Source organism: Ambystoma mexicanum, chromosome 7p (assembly GCF_040938575.1).
Source record: "Ambystoma mexicanum isolate Mex_15411 chromosome 7p, UKY_AmexF1_1, whole genome shotgun sequence".
Taxonomy (NCBI): Eukaryota; Metazoa; Chordata; class Amphibia; order Caudata; family Ambystomatidae; genus Ambystoma; species Ambystoma mexicanum.
The window spans coordinates 234,941,215-234,963,425 of record NC_090939.1 but is presented as its reverse complement, the minus strand read 5'-3'; the positions used below and the strand labels follow the sequence as shown (position 1 = coordinate 234,963,425).

Genomic DNA, 22,211 nt, shown 5'->3' with positions numbered 1-22,211 from the left:
AGTGTGGAGGAGGGGTGAAACTGAACATTGGAGTGAGTAAGGCAGAGGGCAAATGGGGACAAGGCTGAGTAGAGGAGATGAGTTGTTTATGCAGAAAGCAGTTTAGGGAGCAGAACACATGAACAGTGTCCACGTGGAGGTGTAAGCAGAAGACAAGTGTCAGGATCTGCACTGAGGATCCAGACTCCATGATGGTGGAGAAGATGGCATAGAATTGCCTAGTCAAGACCAGCTGATAGGCCAAGTAGGATAGATGTGCTTGTACTGAGTCAGATAACCACTTATTATCCTATATTACAGCAAGATGTCCTGATTTGGTCAGACTTCCAGGCTGAGAGCTGGTTTGCAGAGAATGGAGGTTTCTGGCTTCAATTACTGGTTGTACTTGGCTGATTACAGCTATGTTCAACAGTCTGCATTCGAAGGAGTGCTACCAACTAGGGTGGACATTTTCTTGTTATGTTGGTCGCAGGTATGTTTCTATTTTAGAAGAGGGCAGACTACTGCACTTTTGCGTGCAGTTGGTGCATGTAACAGAAGTAGTGACACTTCAACCAATGTTCTCAATGCAGAGATCGTCCTCAATAAGTACATTATTTATTTTGGTTGGTCAAGGGACCCTTTGAGAGCCAGGTGGTTTGCATTTACTGAACAAATATGCAAACAATTCTCGTTTTGATGTTGATTTTTGTGTTGAAAAAAGATACTAATTAGTTACATAATTGCACAGGTCATTTAAATGGGATTGGCTAAGATGTTGATTTCCCAGGGTTCGGTTAGGACTTTGACATTTTATTTGAAGTGGTATGTGGTGACCAAGCACAGTTAGCAATATAACATTTCCAGCTCCAACAATTTGGGTTTTTGCCCTGACCATAATGCCATTATCTATCTGGTTTTCTAAGATTTAGTGTTTTAATTCAAGGAATTAAGCAGTATGACATGTCTGTGATGGACATGTTGTTTCGATGCGTTTTGCATTTTTGGATACAGTGTCATCCAAGGTTGTGCTAGATGATATTAGAAATCACTGATAACTGACTTAGGATCTGGAGATGAAGTTGACTGATTCTTATTTTGTGTATAGTGGGCGGTTTTGGGAGTCCTTTTTGAGCATCAAGTGTGTGACATGTGTGGAGGCTATTGGGGTTTGTGTGTTGGTGTTGCCAGGTGTAATTGCACCAACCCTCTGGTGGTAGTTTTTCTTGGAGTGTGTTGTTGTCTGTATTGTTTGTCTGCAGCAGGTGGGGGAACACTGGAATACCTTAAAAAATAGTGTACAAGTACTGTACATTTAAGACATAATCCCTTTTAGCTTGCAGGACACGCGTGGCAACTACGAGAGCAGGTTTGGCATATAAACTACAACAAAAACACATTGTTTTTTTTCCATGCAGGGTATTTAAAAAAGGTTTTGGTTATAATGTTCTGGCACGTTTAACTGCATGGTCTTATTCTGGTGCTTGATGTGCAAACAGCTATTGTTTCTATTAAAAAGTAAAATTAAGCTTCTTTCATAAAAGTTAGATTCTGATGCAGATGAATAATACAACATTTCTGAGATGTAGCAAATGAGTTTTCTGCTCATTTGTTTCAGTATTCCTGTGCAGCAAGTGAACGAAATAAGCAATCTGGCAATTCAAGTCTCTTGATGGTCACGGATGTCCAATTGTCATGGTCATACAACACTGAAGACTATGGAAAGATACTGTTCATACGACACTTGAATCCAGCCATCTTGATTACTATCATACCGTCTGGACCCATCAGTCAGTCTCTGCAACACGATGCAGCAGTGAATAAAGTCATCAAAGGCAACTTGTGTTCTTCCTTGCCTATCAAATTTGCGAATTAGAATATCATAAAACTGATCCGATAGTCAGAAAACAAAACCTGTAAGTGCTTGCTTCAGTTCATTCTTGTCGGTCGCTCCAGAACCATCCCTGCTGTATGTTCGGAACACACCCTGCCAGTCTGTAATATAGTTCCAAATGCCAGGGAATTCACTGAAGTTCACACCTCGTTTGTTTTCTATGTCAAACATTGAGATGATGGACCTGACAGTTGCTGGATTGAACAGAGTCCATGTCCCATTAGATAATGCCTGCTGAAGTTCCTTCTATTACGCCACTTCGGTCTTTATCAACCCTCTGAAAAACATTCCACAGGAAGCTCTCAACAGGCGCGGCTGGTTGACGATGATACTGCGGCTGGTAAGCCATGCCGCGTCTGTGCGATTACCCTACAAGTTCAATTCTGTGTGCGGCTGTAGGAATCCTGTCAGCGATTCGACGCAGCTCCCGTCCCAAAGCCAGCTGTCACTTCCGGTGCCGCCCAGCCTGCACTGCTTACTGCCCGTACATGGCATGGAGTGCTCCTTCCCAATTGTTTTATGAAAGGGTGTGATCGTTGTCCAGTTAATCTTGATAAATAAAATAAAATTAATAAATGCTTGAAAACTTAATTTGTTTCTTTCCTTTTTGTGTATTTTATTCATTCAATTGTATGTTCGAAATATTGATTCATATGACAATGAAACATACATTTGATTCTGTGACTTCTGTGACATTCTGTGACTTTGTCAATGTTTTACATGCATTGGTGTGCTTAGCCAACAATCAGCTTTGGCGCACATGCATTGATGTGTTGCCAATTAATTGGCTTTGTCATGGCTGCAGTTCCAGTTTAGTGATTCTTACAACATTATCTTTCCGATATTGTTATCTTTGACCCATTGGGTTTGCTACTTTCTGTATGCAACCAATCTAGTTAAATACAATCTTATACATGATAATCAGTACATTCATAACATTCTGTGGTGTTTCCATCTGGAAGCGAGAGTTGGGAGAAAGAGGAAGAAAGAACACGTGCGTTGTCGATGAGTCTGTATGTCCATATGGTCTGTCCATAGGTTCTGATATTTATCATAAGGGCCAGGTGGTGTCACCATTTAAGTGTCTAATTAGCAAGTGCACATTTGCAAACACTTTCGTAGGTTCGTGCATTAGGTAGTTGAGCAGCATGTCTGTGCATCCTGTGGCAAGCGTTTTGAGTTGGTGTGACTAATTTACCCCACAGGGTTCCCTGCCAGTTGGTAAACTGACCCATGGTTGTGCCTATTTGGGTAAATCGGGGAGTGTCCACGATCCTGTAAAGGAGGTCTCGTCATAGGACTAAGAAACTATATTCAAGCCACCAGAATAGACTTGGAAAAGGTCTCCCCTTTTGTGTTAGCGGTGAGAGTTTCACTTCCTTTGGATGATACAAACCTTACTATCATTAATGTCTATGATCCTCCGGGTATGACTAATACGGCCCACATCATAGAACTTGTTGAAGAAATAATATGTGAAACGACTACTAAGTTCAGAGGTGAAAAGATCATTTTGGGAGGGGATCTTAATTCTTGCTGTATTTGTAACTCTGATATTCTGGAGACCAAATTTGTCCAAGCTGACCCTTCTATGAGTGAATATGCTTTCACCCGAAAGGGAAACTCTGGGTTGAAGCATTAAATGACTGGGAATAATATATGTTTAATGGTCGTGTCACAGGGGATAGACCAGCAAAGGACACATGGAGAAATGCAGAGAAGACTGCCAGACTAGATAATTATTTTGGTAACACCGAATTAATTACCGAGGTAGGAAATAAGAAATTGTTCCTAATGCATTCAGTGATCACGCCTTGCTTACCGGCTCGCTGTTAGGCAAGACCCTAAGAGAAGCAAAGGGCAGTATTGGTGATCTAGATGTAAATACCGTAGGTAACAGGTTTAAATGGCCTGATAAAAACCTTGAAAAAGCAATGTTGTTTGCCTGTAAAAATCTAAACAGCCTGTCATCGCTAATAGAGTGCTTGCCTGCTGAGGGAATAGAGGCCTGGATTGAGGAGAGTATGAATGAACTCAAGAGAAAAAAAAAGGCTTTGAGAGCAGAACTCCAGTCTATAGAACGAGCGGATATGCCCATTTGTAATAAAGCTCTAGCAAACAGACAGGTGAAAAACAAATATAGGATCAGGGTCAGGGGCTGGCTGGGAGCGGGAAGAAATGCACAATGGCAGTATCTCCTCTCTGTAGCCAAATGTAAGAACACGCGAAAAATGTGGAAATCATTAAGAACTTTTAATTGTCCAAAAGCAAAACAAGTCATCTGTGGTATAGGGGAACTAGAATGGGTGGAACACATTGATAAGACATTTAAAATGGCCGCCCTGGCAAAACCAGAAATAAGAACTGCCGCAAGCAGCTTTGTTATCCCCTTTGATATCGAAACGAAAATCAGACATCTAAAATAATCCAAGACCACCTGGCCCAAATGGCCTGTCGAACAAGGTGCTCAAGGGTTCTCCAGACTATTGTGTAAACCTTCTGAGAATCGTATATACTATGGTATGTGCAGAAGGAGTAATTCCACAGTCATGGCGTAAGGCTATACTGATTCCCATCTATAGGAAGGGCAGCAGAGCTCTGCCCGGTAACTACTGGTTACTGGATATGTTGGATATCACCAGCAAGATTTTTGCTTCCCTCACACTGGGACATCTTGAAAAGTGGACAGGAAGCATAAACCTGCTGGGTATTATTCAGATGGGATTTAGGAGCGGATCAGGAACAATTCGATGCTTCCGCCTGATGGACTCCCTAATAAGGGAAGCCAAGACCAAAGGCAAGCCCTCCTTGTATGTAGCAATGATTGACTTCGAGTCAGTCTTTGATACCATTGATAGGCATAGACTGTGGTCCACAATAAAAGAGTGCGGTTGCCCTGGAGAATTATTGATGGTGGTACAGGGATTCTATGAGGGAACAACTGTTCAAGTGAGGATGGACAGTGGCGGGGCATGCACACAACAAATAAAAACAAAGAGGGCGGTAAAGCAAGGCTGCATTCTGTCCCCGCTACTGTTCAATATGTACCTGCCCGACTGCACAGACTTTGTGAAAAGGGCGAACCTGTGCCCTCCTAGAGTGGCTGGTGAAAAAGGTCATTGCCTAGCATACGCGGATGATCTGGTTGTGTGTGACAACACTTATGGAGGTCTAAAAAGATCACTGACCCTTCTTGAGGAATATGCAGAAAAAGTTAAATTATAGCAAAACCAAGTTGATGCACTTTAGTAGTTAACGTACTACAGTCCTGCCAATGGGAAAGTGGGGAAACAAATTGAGTACATAGATCAATTTGAATATTTGGGCTGCAAATTATCAACTAGTGGCAACTATGCAGCCATTACTCTTGACAAAAAACGAAAATCAGTTGCCTCCACCTTAATGGTACGTAGGTGCATCAACTCAGTTTCTGGCTACAGTTTACAAGGAATAATGGCCCTGTACAAACACAGCTTCTGTCCCACTATGCTATATGGTCTAGAGGCCCTATGCTTGGAGGACATCTCCTGGTTAAAAATAATAGAGGGGACATTCTGGAAGAGTGTCCTCAGTCTAGGCCCTAGTACACCGATAGAGCTAATCAGATTAGAGTTTGGGTCACTTACTACTATGTTACTGAAAAGACACTGCCTCTTACACATCAAGACTCAAACAAATCCAGTCTGCCCACTTTTAAAACTGTTGGGAAAAGAGAGTGCAAGATATCCGAGAGGCAGCATTCCCTCCCTTGTCAACAAAACCTTTAAGGATATTGACTGGGAGCCAAAGTGGGAGGAGGATTTCTTTATGCTCCAGAAGGCATTTACCCAAAAATTAGAATGTTGGGACTGGACGCAGAATGACGTACATATGGCTTCATTAAAAAGCTATGACTCTGTGATCCCGTATTTAGTGCACTCATACAAATCCACCCACAACTAACTGAAAATCTGCCCATCACCCCTAATGCATTGATTCTTACTACTGCACAGGCTGAACAAACTTCCACTTTTGGAAATTATAGGGCACAAATTGAACATCGTGAAGGTGCATTGCCACCTGTGTGGTATTGTAAACATAAAGGAATCGCCTACCATGTGCTAACAGAATGCGCTGCACATGGGCAAGCTCGTGGAGAAACTGACCATCTCCCAGGTTACCCTCCACACTAAATCTGTTGGTTGTCTTCATGACCATCAGTCTGGCTTCGGAGCTGCCAGAAGCATGGAAACTGCTCTCCTGAACATCCATGAAGACCTGCTCTCAAACCTTGACTCTAACACCCCTTGTGCCTCATTACGACCCAGGCGGTAAGTTACCGCCTGGGTCGTACCTTTACCGCCATGGCGTAAACTACATTTACGCCTTGGTGGTTGGTGGATTTACCGCCCCATTCCATGGTGAGTGGGGCGGTAAATCCCCATTTCCCATTTACCCTTCCCCATTCCCATTTTTCCCCCATAGGGCATAATTTGAGTGGGGAAGGAGATAATTACGCCACCGTAAATTACGGTGCCGTAATTATCTCCAAGGTCCCTTAGCGCCATGGATTTTAGCGCCTGCAAAAAGCAGGCGTTAAACTCACCATGGCGCTAAGGGACCTTGTAATCAGGCGTTAAGGGTCGGTGCTGTTTACGGCGCCGTAAACCCCTTAACGCCTGGGTTGGAATGAGGCCCCCTGTGTCCTCATCCTGCTTGATTTCTAATCTGCCTTTGACACTGTCAACCATGCCATCCTGCTCAACCGTCTCCGTGATAACCTGGGTGTCACTGGTCAGGCTCTGGCGTGGCTGACTTCTTTCCTCTCTGACCGACCTTCCCAGGTCCAACTTGGGTCCTTCGTCTCCACTATCTTTTTCTCTACCTGTGGTGTTCCTGAGGGGTCTAACCTCTCTCCCTGGCTGTTCAATCAATACCTGGCACTCCTTGCCCACCGCATCGCCGCTCTCTGCCCCAACTTTCAGTGCTATGCAGATGACACCCAGTTAATTTTCAGGATACCCTCAGCCTCCTCCTCTCCTTCCCTCATTTCTGACTGTCTGTCTGCTATCCAGGAGTGGTGTGCGCCAATGACCTCTGCCTTAATGCCAGGAAGACTGAGATTCTCCTCATCGACACACCCACTCCATTCTTTCCTGTTGCTCTCTGGCCGGCCTCTCTAGGTCCTCTCCCCGCTCCCACCTGCAAGGCCAAAAACCTCGGGGTCATCTTCGACTCCACACTCTCCTTCTCTCCTCACATCTCTGATGTCTCCAAGAAGTCACACTACCAGCTGCACCTCCTCAGAGATATTCTGCCTTTCCTCTCTTTCCCCCAGAAGCTCACCGTCTCCAGAGCTCTGGTTCTCTCTAGGCTGTACTATTGCAACAGCCTCTTTCTAAATCTGCCTGCTTCTACTCTCCGCCCTCTGCAACTCATCCAGAACAGGACTGCAAGACTTGTTCTTGGCCTCAAGCCCAGGGATCGTATCTCTCCAGGACTGAAATCTCTTCACTGGCTCCCAGTGGCTGCGAGGATTAAGTTCAAAACCCTCTGCATCGTCCACAAGGCCTTCTGGGGCCTGGGGCCTCAATACCTCCAACTCACTCTTCCCAAATATCTTCCTTCTCAATCTCTTCGCTCATCTGCCTTCAACTCCCTCAGGGTCAGTTGCTTCTCCAAGCAACGAGTCGGTGGTAGATCTCTTTCCTCGGCTGGTGCCTCCATCTGGAACAGCCTCCCTGCTTCCCTTAAACTCAAAGAGAACCATCTCCGGTTTCGGAAACACCTCAAAACCTTTCTCTTTGCCTCTTCTTTCTCCCCTCTTCTCCTCTGCTAACCTCCTGGCTGAAACTGATACTGCACTGGCTACCTGGACTCCCTCTGATCCCCGGCCCAGGTCCCTCTCCCACAAGCGTCACACACCTGCACTGCCCACCTGGCTACCCCCGCACTTGGGGATTGTTCTGTATCCCTACAGTCCCCCTACCAGACCTCGATAGCCGATGTCCACACTTACCCATGCACTTGCCACTTGCTGGCCGTTACTTAGTTATTGTTATTAAATATTCCCATGTACTGCACTTTCCCTTTCTCCCTTCCCACGCACTTGCGCGACCTGGCCTAGTAGGATCATTGTCGGTCCCTTTTGTTCCCCTCCCTTGCCTCGTCGCGCCCTGAAACACTTGTGTATGGGCGTGTTATAAATGCCATATCATATCAAATCATATCATATCATCATGGGCCTCTCTATGTTCGATTACTTGGCACCTATGTGACAAACCTTGACTGCATAAAGAGTGAATCATTTTGGCACTATTGCTTTAACACAGACAGTAAGCAACTTCAAATTGCACTCTGTCAGGTATGGAAAGGAGTATGTGCAACTAGGAAACTTTACAGACCTGAACTGGTTGATGAGTGACCCCTCGAGGCGTTGGCACAATGCATGACCTGTATCCCTATTTTCTCTCTCTAGTTCTTTCTATTCTGTCTTAACCTTAACCTTTAAAGTCTGACAATGTGGGAATGAACTAAGGCAGTAAATTCACTATCTGAGAGTAAATGCACTATCTGAGTCAAATGAACATGAAATGGAAAGGATGCACTTCTGTTATCTTATGTTTAGATGTATTTCTCTTTTTAATGTTAAACATTTATTTTAATGTACTTATGTTTTTATTAATATGTAAAAGTTCTTTGAACTGTATACAATTTAAAAAAAATAAGAAAAAATAATAAGTTAAGAAGGTGGGTTGGTGTTCTGAGGTGGTTGGTAGGATGTGTGTAAAATTGGTAGTGCTGCTGTAGGACATGACTTCTATCCTGTTATGGTAAGTGCAGAAATATACGAGTGCTGCATGCCTCATGAAAAACGTTCTGATGTTTCACTGGTAACAAAGGTATGTTCCCTCTTAACTCCCTGTGTTTGTTCAATATATTCGATTGTGATATGTGAAATAAAGAGGGCAGATCACTTAGACTGCAGCGCTCTGCCGGATTCGTAGTGAGGCTGGTTTAGGGGGAGTTGTATTTACCTAAGAAGATTGGTTCCTCCTAGCCTGTAGTTAATTTGTGTTAGTTAAATGAGCCTGTGTTGGCTGTCCTGTGAGACATCCCTCTTAGGGTTCCTCTGGATTCTGTAGTGGGTCCTATGAGTAAAATAGACTTATTATATGATTCAAATTTCATCATGCCATACTTTTTCAATGGGTTCCCAGTCCCCGTGAAATTGTGAGGCAGTTCTCCAATCTGGGCCTTACCTTGTTTCAGGCTTGTGGTCGTGGGTTGGTTCCGAGTGTTCTGCGATGTTTAACGCTGACTATGGGAGTCTCCATCTTAATTTATATAGGCTATCCAATGTTAGCACCAGGTGACGGTCTATATTGCATTCCAAATTCAGCGTCATCACGTTATGTTGTAACGTGACCTCTTGTCTTGACGGTTGCCATGCTGAGATGCACCGTGGCATTTTTTGAGTAAATTTCCACCTCCAAGGTGCTCATGTCAATGTAACTGCCGGTTTGGTCTAGGGAGAAGGTGTGTCCTGTGTGATGGACAGTGGCCTTTGTGGTTCAGAAATGTGGTGGGTTTGGTTTAGCTGAGAATGTGCGTCAATTCTGTGTGCTGGATATAGGTATTTTGACTGGAAGAAATACCATCAATTATGTTTGTGACAGGAGGCCCATTTGGATTCTCAGTGTGCGGGTGTCTTGTAATTGTCTCAGTGCTCATAATTCACTCATGTGTTCATTAATTCAATTCTCAACAAGAGTGTCTCTTTCAAAGGACTGCATCTTGCCATTCTGAATTATCTGCATTATTTCATTAGGAAAAACCCCTTGAGATCTTATAGGAAGACGTGCATGTCATCTTCCCTATTCAGGCTTGTTAGTGTGCTTTGTAATTTGCAGATTACTCTGGCTTTCTCTTGTCTGAGGACGAGTTCTCGGTTTCCCAGTCGGACATCTTGTTTGATGTGTTTGATTCCCATGAATTTAACATCTTCCTTCGGTTTCATTTGGTGTTTGGTTAGCCAATGCTCTTGGAAGGGACATCTTCTTTCCATTCTCTCATTTATATTCATGTTCAGGTGCACTCTTATTCTAATTCTTAGTTCTCAAATCGTAGATCCCACATAGAGTTTGCTACAGACACAATTGATGACATAAACTACATACTTTGTTCTGCAATTTATCAGATCTTCAATTTTAAATGTAAGCCCTTCTTTGGTTACATATGTTTTTAGATTGTTTAGAGTGTGCTTGCACATTGTGCATGTTATGCATTTGTAAAAACCCTTCAATTTTAGTCATGTAGCTATATCTGATTGGAACTCTGTGTTTGTATCCTTAATGGATCCGGGGCTGAGTTTAGTCTTGAGTGTGGGTGCTTTGGTGTATAGAAAGTCTGGGCGGTCCGTTACGTAGTCTCTCAGGTCCTCATCTAATTGTAGCATGAGCCAGTGTTTTTTGAATATTTTTTGTATCTCTTGGTTTATTCTACCATAACTGGTGATCATGCAGGTTGTTTGGTTGGATTGTCTGTTTTTCTCACGTGGTGTAAGAACGGTGTCTCTTTTCAGCTTGTCTACCTGTTTTTTGGCATTACCTATGCATGTTGGTGAGCAGCCTCTCTGTGTGAATCTTTGCTCTCCAGTCAGTACTTCGTCTCGGTAGTGTGTGTCCAAACTGTAATTTATTCTTGCTCTTATGATTTTTTGTGGCAGCTTGTTGAGTGTAAAGTTGCATTGACCTCCGTAGGATTCCTAAAGGTATGTGTCACAATTTTATCCACTATAATTTTAATGGTGAGATCTTAGAATGTGATCTGTTTGTAGCTTTTCTCTAATGTTAGGTTAATGCCAAAACTGTTCTCATTGAGATATTGAGATATTGGTTGAAAGCAAGTAAATCATCCTCAGTGCCTTTCCAAATCATTAAGATATTATCAATATATCTGGTCAAGGTGTGTTTTATTTAGTTAGTCAGGGTGACTGGACACACTTTGAGCCACGTACACACCCATGAAGAGATTAGCAAGGGCAGGTGCATAACTCGCTCCCATCGCTATACCTTTAACATCTCCATTTGCAATGAGAAAAACGCTGATTTGTCATTAAAGTGAAAGTCAATAGTGGTCAGTGCAAGACGTATAAAGAGCTTTAACGTCCATGGTACATAGAAGGTAATGTTTTTCCCATTTAATCTTGCTCAGGATGTCTAGTACATGCATTGTGTCTCTAATATAGGACAGTATTTTGTATACCTCTGGTCTTAGTACAGTGTAAATGAATACTGACATGTTCTCCGTGAACCAGCCTTTCCCGCTAACTATGGGATGTACATCTGGTAGTGTGTCTTATTGTTTGTGTACTTTCGGTAAAAAGAACATGGTTGGGATTTTGGGATGTTCCAAGCTTCGGAATTTCCTATCATCATCTGTGAGCAATTCTGTTTGGAGGCTAGGTTCTCAGGTCATGTGAAGTGGAATGTATGAATCTCAGACTTTGGAATAGGCAGGTGATTGGGCATCAAGTATAAATATTCTGTTCAGTGTGTGTCCGGCAAAAAGTGTGGATAACAAAAAGTCTGGATACACTGATGCCCCTAAAACCATTTGCCCCATTAAAAAAGAACAGGCAGCTAGATGGTTTCCTTCACAACTCAGAATATTCAAAAAAAGTAATAAAAAATAGACACACCCTGGAGAAAACACTACAACCAGGCCAAGAAAGTCAAATACCAACAGTATTAAAAGCCAAGAAACTTTACTATACCAAAAGAATCAGACCAACCCACAGAAAGAAATGTTTAAAATCGTCAGCGAAATGAAAAACCCTGACTCATGCTACAACACTCCCACATCTTACCAGAAACTCTCCATTGACAACTCAGACCAGTTCAGGAAAAAAATCAACAACATTCAACAGGCTTTTGACGCAGCTACCACAGATGAAATGAACAATCTCCTAGATACAGCAAATCCCTCAGCACTGACATAAGTCAGTCATTTCAGCCAAGTAACAAAGAAATTAACAAACTAATGAATAAGAGTAATAACCGTAGATCACCCAATGGCCTCTGCTCACTCTGCAAAGAAACCCCAGTGTACTATTTGCATAAATTGATGAACGGATTGCTGAAAACTGGAAGAGTACTAAGGGCTTTCAAAGCCTCCTCCATTAAAACTTGCCTGAAGATTACTGCATGGAGAACTGATGACCTCACTTACTGCAGATCCATAGCAAACGTATTCTACTCAGCTACATATATAAAGGAATCATTAAACACGTGGAATCAAATGGAATAATGCACCAACCTCAGGTAGGCTTTGGAACCCTGAGAAGAACAGAATCCTGACGTCTATCCATCTGGGATAACATAAAAATTAATATTGACAATAATATATTTTCAGCACATTTTCAGCCCACATTCTACCAGACAGCAGTTTTCCACACCATCAGCCACACAATTTTAATGAAGAGACTACGTAGATCTGGCATTTGTAACAATGCATTACAATGCACATCAAGAACACAAACCATGGAATGCAGCATCCCACATGTATCAGTTCTCTTGACACTTCTTTTTAACATGTACATGCCCCTAATTAAAAAGCGTAGGCTAATATGTTAGAACTATGCAGATGACACCCAATTTATTTTAAAAGATGACAACGATAGTGACTCAAAGAACTCCCTCACTAGCTGCCTTAGTGAGATAAACATTGGGATGGCCAATAACAACTGGAAACGAAATCTAAACAAAACAGAAATTATGGTCACCCTGCAGAACAATAATGGACTGCATGCACTGCTTCCTTGGCTTGTAGAAATGTGAGTGGGACCAGAAGATTGAACAGTGATAAAAATATCTTTGAATTCACATGGACAGTGGGCTCACACTAGAACCAAAAATGAACACCATAGTAGGGAAATGCTTCACCATATCTCATGACATATCTCAGCTTTCCACCCAGGACCGGAGCAACATTTTATGGATATTCTCAAGAATGAGCTATGCAGACAGCCTATACTTAGGAGTGCCACACTACCTCACCAATAAACCTCCACTGGCTACCAGCAAGGGAAACACATAAGGCACTGCATGGTCTGCCAGTGGAATTCCTTCGATCCAAAATCACCCTCTACCAACCAAAAATGATTCGTAGAGCTAGCATATGCAGGTGTTGTGAGAAAAACAAATACAGAGGTGCAACTTTCCCCAACCTCACATCAAAACTGTGGAACTTCATCCTTAAAGAAATCCAGACAACAGAAGACCACTTATCATTTATAAAAGTGTTAAATTCTGGGTTGCACCCGGATAGTCAACAACTCACAACACAGCTAGAGATTAATACACTACAACACACCACCGTCAAATCACCACGATTGCCTGACCTGTCACCCACCCAACAAACATCAAGCCAGAATGAACATAACCACTACAATTAGTAATGACACATCAAAAACCCATGCCACATCAACACTATCGCCTCTGGCTAGAATGTCATACAGGTACAGCTATTCATATACCACCACCACCAGATGACCGGGGAATTAGATATGGACCTTATGAACAACAAGAAACAAATCTAAAGTTCAACACAAATAGTACCCGAGCACCAGATTTTGATTGGTATACCCCACAGGCACCAGGATAAAGAATAGCTCACAACCAACTGACAGCACACAGCCATAAAGCATCTCAATGAGATGACCGGACACCCATCCAACAATGGTTTTACCACAATGAACAAAAGGAGAACACACTCAACAAGGACATTCTGCACAAAATGCAAACTCCATTAACTCTAATCGTCTTGGGATATCATTCCAAACAGGCACAAAGCAAGCAGCATCATCACCATCAGAAAACCTGACACACATGCAACAAGAAAATCACACCAGGAAAAACACAAAGAGCAAACTAACAACTAGGAACAACCCTGCAGGAATGCTCAAATGTAACGTGCCCACAACACCTTTGGACCAGCACACCACTGAAGCTCCAGCTGATTAAACTAAACCAATCAAGCAACATTCTTTGAAACGTGTCACCAAACCAGAATATAGGTAATAACAAGAACCTTCTATCAAAAGGTTCTCCATCACCAAGATGAATGAGAAAGATCAAAGCACCTCAAAAGTAACTTTGCATGCAAACAACATGCAAAGAACATAACCAACTAAAAGGCTTATGTTTAATTTATCCTCACTCACTACATTCTAACCAAACTCACTGATACAAAAGGCTGTACAAAACCCTCAACCTGCACAAAACAATTACAACTCTGCACCTCTCCAATTGGCTTGCAGAGCCGTCCACCGGCGAGAACAGCCAGATCCTCCACAGAACCTTGCCATCTCCCATCTGGAAAAAAATGCCTCGGGTGTACAAATGACTATCCACCTAGAAAACACACCTACACCGATTCCAGATGTCCCTGGTTCTACATGTTCCAACAGTTAAGAATACCTTTTCTCCCTACTCCCCTAACCATCATGTAGAGATATTGCGAGACTTCCGGGTCTCGCGAGATCTCGCTAGAAAGCGGAAGTACGGCTCCCGCGCTTCGCGCGCAGAAACATTGAGCCGGAGAGAAGCCACGGATCATCATCAGCTCCCGTGCGCTCCTCCATTGGACTGACTTTGGACATTTACATATAGACTATAGGCTTATACATGTGTTGTACAGATGCAGGGCCTGTTGCTCTTTCTTGTGTAGCAGAGTTGTTATGAAGATAAGAAGCTGATGTTCAGAACTAAATAAAGGACCAACACCAGTAACCCAGCAGCCTCCAGTGTATCATTACCAATATTAAACAACACATCACCCTTTAAAAAATAAAATGGCGTATCCATGTGCGACACCTCAGAATATTAAAATGGCAGCTGCGTGTAGTACACATCGCAGTAACGTATATAATATTAATTTCCAAAGCCAACGGCATGCATTTCGGAGAAGAGGGAGCATTTAAACAGCAAAATAAGTGTGAAGTCGTAAAAAAAAAACATAACATTTATAAGGAGGGTGTGAAGTCTATGACTGAACATGAGAAGAAAAAAACGTCATTGAAAGGGAGCCGCCATGTTCCTGTTGTGCATCAGAGACGTGGCAGGGAACGGCCTGCTTTTGGCCCAGCCTGCTGCTAATCTTCCTAGATTGCTCAGACTAACTGGAAAGCACGTTGCAATAAAAAAAGGAAATATTTCAGGAGATTAAACTATTATTGTTTCCTGGATGGCTGTTTGCCGGTGTATGAAAAAAGGCTTCAAGGGACAAAAAGGCACTTTAAAAGTGATTTGTCTGAATATCAAAGTTGTTGTGATTCACCCCCTCCCCTTTCGAACGGCTGCGCTTTGGTCAATTTCCTCAGGAAAGTAGTTGATTAGTCCTTCGCATTTATTCAGCGTCTAAATATAAACCACGTCATAAAGGTGATTAATGGCGGACTCGCAATTGGAGGAAGTCAAGAGTTGAGAAAGGCTATTTTATAATAGGCTTGCAGGAAGGTAAGTCATTTGGCATTTTGCCAACGTGTTCCCGTGGCTAAATGTGTCTTTGTAGTCGCTGTAATTAAAGGCAGTTGTGTTTTGTTTTAAAGGAAGTGACTCCATTTGATTGGCCATCTTTGAAGCTCAGCGTCTCATATACAGTACTGAAAGGCTGGCTGGCTGCACGCTTGACACCATGGCGGGAAACGGATCCCTGAATGCGGGGATGGTTATCTCATGTTACAATGCACAGTGGAATTAGCTAGTTGCCATTTCTCCACGTCTTCATTTCCGGTTCCCGTGTGTTACTGCTTCTACTGCAGTTCCTGTTGTACAAAGTGGGGTATTTGCTTACATAACTTTCCAACGTTACCTCTTAATGTGCGCCTATGTCAATTTGACCACTGTACTCTGGTGTACATTTTTTAAATGTCTGTTCTATATGTTTAGACCTGCACATTTATATGCAGATGGACAGAAAACGTAAATCACAATGGACACAGACTGCGATCCACATGCCCACTTTGCACGAGGGCAATGCTGCCAAGTTTTTCTGTGCCATGTGTGAGAAGGATGTCCGTTCTGCCCTCTACCCCCCCCCCACTTGAGTTCTGGGATATGCAGGCTTTTCTTTACTTTTTTAAATTTCGGAAAACACGAGTCACAAACAATCCTAGTAAAATACGGTAAAGGATGCCCTTCTTTTGCATGGCAAGGGAGATTGCGGGTGTAGATTCAGTTTCTAGCCAGAGCTCACAAGGACTTTGGCTATGGGAGGGCATTTTCCTGCAATGTCTGGGTTTCATAACCTGTATAATAATAATGTATTTCTTATAGCGCTACACAACCATAGGTCTCAGAGCGCTGAAATAACAGAAGACATTATTATCCCACAGAGTGGCACTCAAATTATCGAACGCGGAAGAATGAAAGGCTGAGTGACTCTGCCTACATTCTTTGATTCTTTGCACTTCTATCTCCTCTAGTCTCTTCTCTTCTAACCTCTCTTTTTCTTTCAAGGCCTCGTACCGTCTTCATACTACCCTTCGCTTGCATTTTCTTTCTCTTCTTTATATGCCCTCCCTTCTTCATTTTCTTTCTTTTCACGCTCTTCTCTCTCTTCTCTTCCTTGAACCCCATCAATGCCCTTATCATCCAGCTTGAGTAATATTTGTCCTACATCCATTCATTCTTTACTATTGTCGTTCCCTTAGCTGTATCCTTTATTTCATTCGGTCTCCTTGCTTCCTCCTCTATCTCCATCTATCTGGCCTGTCCATTCTTCTCATCACGTTATTTACTTTCATCGTGTTTCGAGATATATTTGCATTCTCTGCCTTTGCTCTCTTCCGCATTGTCCTCACTGTTATAAACAGGGGGACCATATGTCAGATTAACGTACCCCGCTGCTGCTTTCAATTCCTTTAAGGTATAACATCCCTTCTCCTCTGTGTCTACGCTCTTATTTCCAGGAGGAGAAAGGCAAGCCGACGGCAGTACACCCTCCCATTTATGCTGATTAAGCATTCATTCCTTCTCGACTGGATATTCTTTCTCACTCTTATACATTTTCCATAACTCTAAAATAGACAACGTTTTCTGTAACTTCTTTCCCTTATATGTGGCATACAAATATGTCATCATATGTCGCAATACTCTTTTTGACACAAACCTTCCTGAGGCTACGGCATAAGTGTCTTATTTATCGTGCCTCCAACCCATTCTGGATAATACTTCCTTATCTTAGCTGTGTATTTTGGCAATGTTCTGCATAAGTGTCAAAGGGGATTGTCTCTCATAATGACGAGTCGATCTCGACTGTCTATACTTACCTGACCTTTTATTCTTTTCTTTATTCTATCAACTATATCACACTGATCAATTTGGGCAGGCACCATCAACCGCCGCTTAGTTACCAAAAATTCAACTATGTATATACGCCTTTTAACCGCTCTTAAAATATATGCAAAATGTTCTTTTTGTTCCTTGGTTTGCAATTTCTATCAATTTTTTGTATCTCGTTGTTTTAGCATTGATATTGTAAGAGTCTCTTCTTTATTTATTTATTAGTTTCCTTTAATTTGTGTCTGCCTGCTTTACATCAATCTCTTGATTAAAAAATCTAATAATCACTTCAATTTTTAAATATCGTTTTATATTAGTTTAAACACAACAAAAACATTATACTGACATATTCATAACTCCACACGTGCACTTTTTAAATGTTTCTGCGTACGCCTTCCTTTGCTATCTTTAGTAAATGTATCTCATCTCATTTTTACTCCATCTTGGAGCTTGATACACGCTCTTCTTGTTGGACTTGCCTCAGGAATCCTTATCACGCCTATTTGGAGTCTTTTTAGTGTGTATCCTACCATCCCCTTGGAACCAGAAATCAAGGTATCTACTTCTCTTCTTTATAATCCCCAAAAATCCTGTTACTTTTATATATATCTTTCACAACACAGTCCCTCAACCTATTTTTGCCACCTTCAACGTTCTACTTACGTCTGTGGCACAGCTCGAATCCCTCGCCATTGACTCTCCCTCAACCGACCAGTTCGCCTTCGGTCCACGGGGCACCTGCAGGACCGGACAGGAATTTCGTCAAAGGGGGACCTGCCAATTGTATCTTCTTAAACATGTTTTGATGCGTGCCATTCTCCACAGGAAGCCCCGCAGTCTTCTGGCTAATGGCTGGAGCAGTCAAGCGTCCGGAGGTCTGGATCTGGGCCCAGGTTGATAAGACCTGAACAATCCGCACTGCTACCAAAATGTGCTCTAGCACCTTGAAACGTCTCTTGTGCTAGATGGGATTACCAATAAAGATCTCAGACCAAATAACCAGACAGACTCAAAGAATATGGCAAAGTACGACTTTATTCTCAATTTTAGAAAAAGCAGGGTCAACTGGCAGACATCGGACTGATGCTTGCACACTCACACACATACTTGATTACACAGAGGTTTTAAACCCCAATATGCATCATCTATGACATCATCCTACGTGCCAAACTGTAAATCCTATCAAAGGGAGAGATTGGTTAGCGGAACATATCTACTTATAGAATAAATATGGGTTAGTACCTCATTGGCTATCTCTTATCTGTGAGGCACGCCTCAGACTACTTCTTAATACGCATGATGCCTATAACAGGTTGCCCAATAGACCCACTGATTGGTTGGCATTCCCACCCAACCTTGGACTTTCAGTTCGGCTGGAAGCACGTAAGCAAAATGAAACCCCGGTGCTTGAATCACATCAGATTACTCCCCACTTTCTCAATTAGTCCATCATCTCTCATCAGTCTGACCACAAGCCAAAGTTTTCTGTCTGTAATTGACCTTGTATCTTGCTCTCTGTTCTGGGACATTCAAAGGAGTGTAAGCACATCACTATCTTTGTCCATAGCTTAATGAATAGCCCTTGTTTTCCACTTCTGTATCACGTGTGAGTAGACTGCAAATCTGTCAATTTTGACCTCCTATTTACTGCTATTTGATTCAATTATGCTGGGTGTCATTGCTCCTCTTGGCCTCTAGATACTTGCTCACCCCATCTTGTAGGAGCCTTATTCAGTGTTAATTGTCCAATACTTGTCTTTTGCAAATGTATTTTTCTTCTTTAATCTAAGAGAAATATGTCTCGCGTCCATGGTTTATCACCCTGACTCCCTTTGTGCTTTGCAGCTATTCCTTGAAATAGCATCCTTGATTCCTGGCCAACATAGACTCCTCTTTGTTTTGCACACAAAGCTAATTCTTCAAAGTCTCCTGACTTTATAGCCCTGGTCTTTTTCTGAGGTAGCTGAATTGAATCTTTGCATAAGCCTTCGTCCATTTTCCTATCATGGCCGTCCTTGCCACGTTATATATTTCCTCACTGGCAAGCTTCCATGTGCCTCATCTACCTTGTGTTGCTGCATATTTACACTTATTGGTCAACATGTTATTTCATTCTACTTTGTATATATGATTACTTTATCGTTTCATACATGTTTCTCTTATCACAACGGTTACATTGTTACTGTTCAATATTTTCATATCAGTTCAGTATGTCCTCGAACAGCTTCTTCATGATATCCAGTGTTGCGTGCTGATATCCCTCCACACGACATCCTTCCACTCGTTCATTGCGAGGATACATTCGATATGGTTGTCTAAGTGCATATCATCTCTTGTACACTCTATGCGGTATAGGCATAACACATGGAGTCCCATAAAGGGCCCTTCTCCTGCTGTTCCAGTATGACTGTGGTGAGGGGGCGGAAGTTAGGGATAATGCATCTACCTGCTCCGCTACATTAGCAAGCTCCATGTCAGTTTGGTTCTACGGGACCGTCTGACACCCTTTGCATGTAATAAAGTTTGTATTCCCTTGGAAAATGGTGCAGTGATCATTTGGTCTCTTGGATTATTTATACAGCAGACGTTTTGGGTTGCTATTTTCTTTACAAAGGTTTTACAGTGAGGATGCTGGCATACATTGTTGACACGATATCTTAAAACTGTGGTTGTTTGGGATTGCTGGCATTTGTTTTGGGTGTGATGTCATAAAAATAATTTTAAATTAGTGCTGGTGACTAAGGATCTATTTTATTTTTTATGTGTTGCCTCATAGAACGAATTGTAAACTGTGTATACTCTTACCCCATGTTTTTCTTCCCAAAGATTGTGCTGTACAAAGGTACCATTGCAGTCCTTTATTAAAAAAAGAATTTGGGGGGAAAACATTGAACCTTCCTTCATTACTTGGGGCTCCCATGCTATGCTTGGACCCTCAAACTAATTAGGGTAGATATAAATGCCCCTCAACGAAAAATGTTCCCCAGTTAGGTCTGATATTGACTCATTTAGAATGCCTGTGCTCTCCACCCTGGAGCTCCCTGTCCCACCAGCCAACTCTGGCCTAGATGGAGTTGTCAATCAGGGATGCTGAGGGAAAGGCATATATTCTGTTTTAGGCAGTGGTCCAGGCATTGACCCTGTGTGTTAGTGAACAAAGGTTACTTGGAGGTCTCTTGGAACTGCTGGCTGTAGCCGTACAGTGGTTCTGGTCGGCTATGTTGTGATTGATTTCCCAACACCATGTTTACCTCTCTTCAGCGTTTTAGCTATGGTATGTTGCCTCCTTCCTTAAACTCTTAGCCTGTTTAGATCCATATGGTCATTTCTTATGTACTCTGTGCTCTCTTTTAAACGCCTTGACCTTTCCTTTAGCTTTATAGGGTAGTATAGCTCAGTGGCAACACACTCCTCTAGGCAGCAAGACGATGCAGAGCAACACAGCTTCGAGTCCCGGGTCTGCCCTTAGAAATGTGCGTTATAAATAACCAATTATAATCTACATAGCTCTCTATATGTGCTCCTGTGTGTGGACGCCTTTTTTTTTACATTATTGGAATTCACATGCAGCTTGTTAGGTTTTTGAAATAGGGCACGCTAGATTGCATGGGATACAAGAAAGTGTAGATGAGGTGGTGGGCATTATCAACAGGTGTTGTTTGAGAAGGTCAAAGAAACATGCATAAACACCATTGCCTTGTGTTTTTTACTGGGCCGACCCAGCAGGTCTAGCATGACCAATTTCTCTGAGAAGGTGTTTCACTCATCTGTGATATTAAACAGCAGCAGCCAAAGTTCTGTCTCCTTTGTAATCTACACAAGTGCCAAATTAGAGACTCTCCACTCAGATATGGAGTCTGGAATGCCTGGCGGGACTGATATCTAGGGCACTCTTCGGGTGAGTCGGTATACAGATAGCATCTCAGAACTTTGAGGTGTGGTTCTGCCTCTTTGGTACAGTGGGGCCGTCCTAACAATGATGGCAGCCATAGGCGTGAGAACAAATGCTGGGGAAGAGTGGCTCCCATGCCAAAATGATGGCTGTGCACCTCTGGGGCAACATCTGCAATTACAGCCTCTGCAACACTTTTTGGGGTAAACGCGCAATGAAGCCCTCTGCTCTTCGACCATTTTCGTGTTTAGACAATGTGTTTGTCCTTCACATGTTTTTTTTCTCCTGTCGCCATGCTTGCACCATCATGCAATAGTCTTTCTTGAGGTTCATCCCATCTCCAGTTTGCATTCACCCTTACTCAGTTTTCTCAGCATTTCTTGCCAGATCCTCCTCATCCTCGTCTCAAACTAGCTTACCACACCTACCAGTGAAGCAAATCACCCTTAGGATTTTGTGCAAGTAAAGGACTTTTCTCTGTGAGGTGCTCGCTCCCAGGTTCTTAAACAGAGACCACGTATTCCTCAGCTGTGTCTCAGATGGCGAGGAGACTGGCTTCAGAAGAAGGAATACTATCGCTTTTCTTTGCCAAAATCAACGCCAGGGCCCATGTTAGACCTGCTCTTGGCAAGCTGCCTGTTCTGTACAGAAATGAAAAAGAGTCCCTATACTGATGCAGAAGTCAAAGATTGCACTAGTCGCCAGTGTCAAACTCAGCCCAGGTCAAGGGGCCACCCCTTCTCCTTAGAGTCATGAGCTGAAGGAGGTAGGCCACTTTACAGCACAAGCCTTGCCATAGATAGATGCACCCCTGCTCCCGGAGCTCTTCAGCAGCAACGTGGGTCAAATCCGAGAAATTTGAGAGAAATCAAGTCAAGACAGAGCCTGGCACCAAGGAGAGCACGTCTCTACAAACATCAGCCACTGTTAGTTACGCCCGTCGTCTGAAAGAGAGTAATATCAGGTCCTGCAAGAAAATTACGAATGACCTATATAGTACAAGCTGCTAATCTATTCTGTTTCAGAAGTGCATTGGGCCTAACTTGGTTCACACGTTTAAGATGCAAAAACTGCAAAGCCCACAAAACACACAAATAATAATCTAACCCCATCCACATTT

General features: G+C 42.7%; 1 pseudogene; it reads right to left on the bottom strand.

Annotated features, from left to right (window-relative positions):
- Positions 1–1,604: 1,604 nt before the first annotated feature.
- LOC138525861 (programmed cell death protein 6 pseudogene) lies at positions 1,605–2,366 on the bottom strand (annotated as a pseudogene).
- Between the last annotated feature and the right edge of the window lie 19,845 nt (positions 2,367–22,211).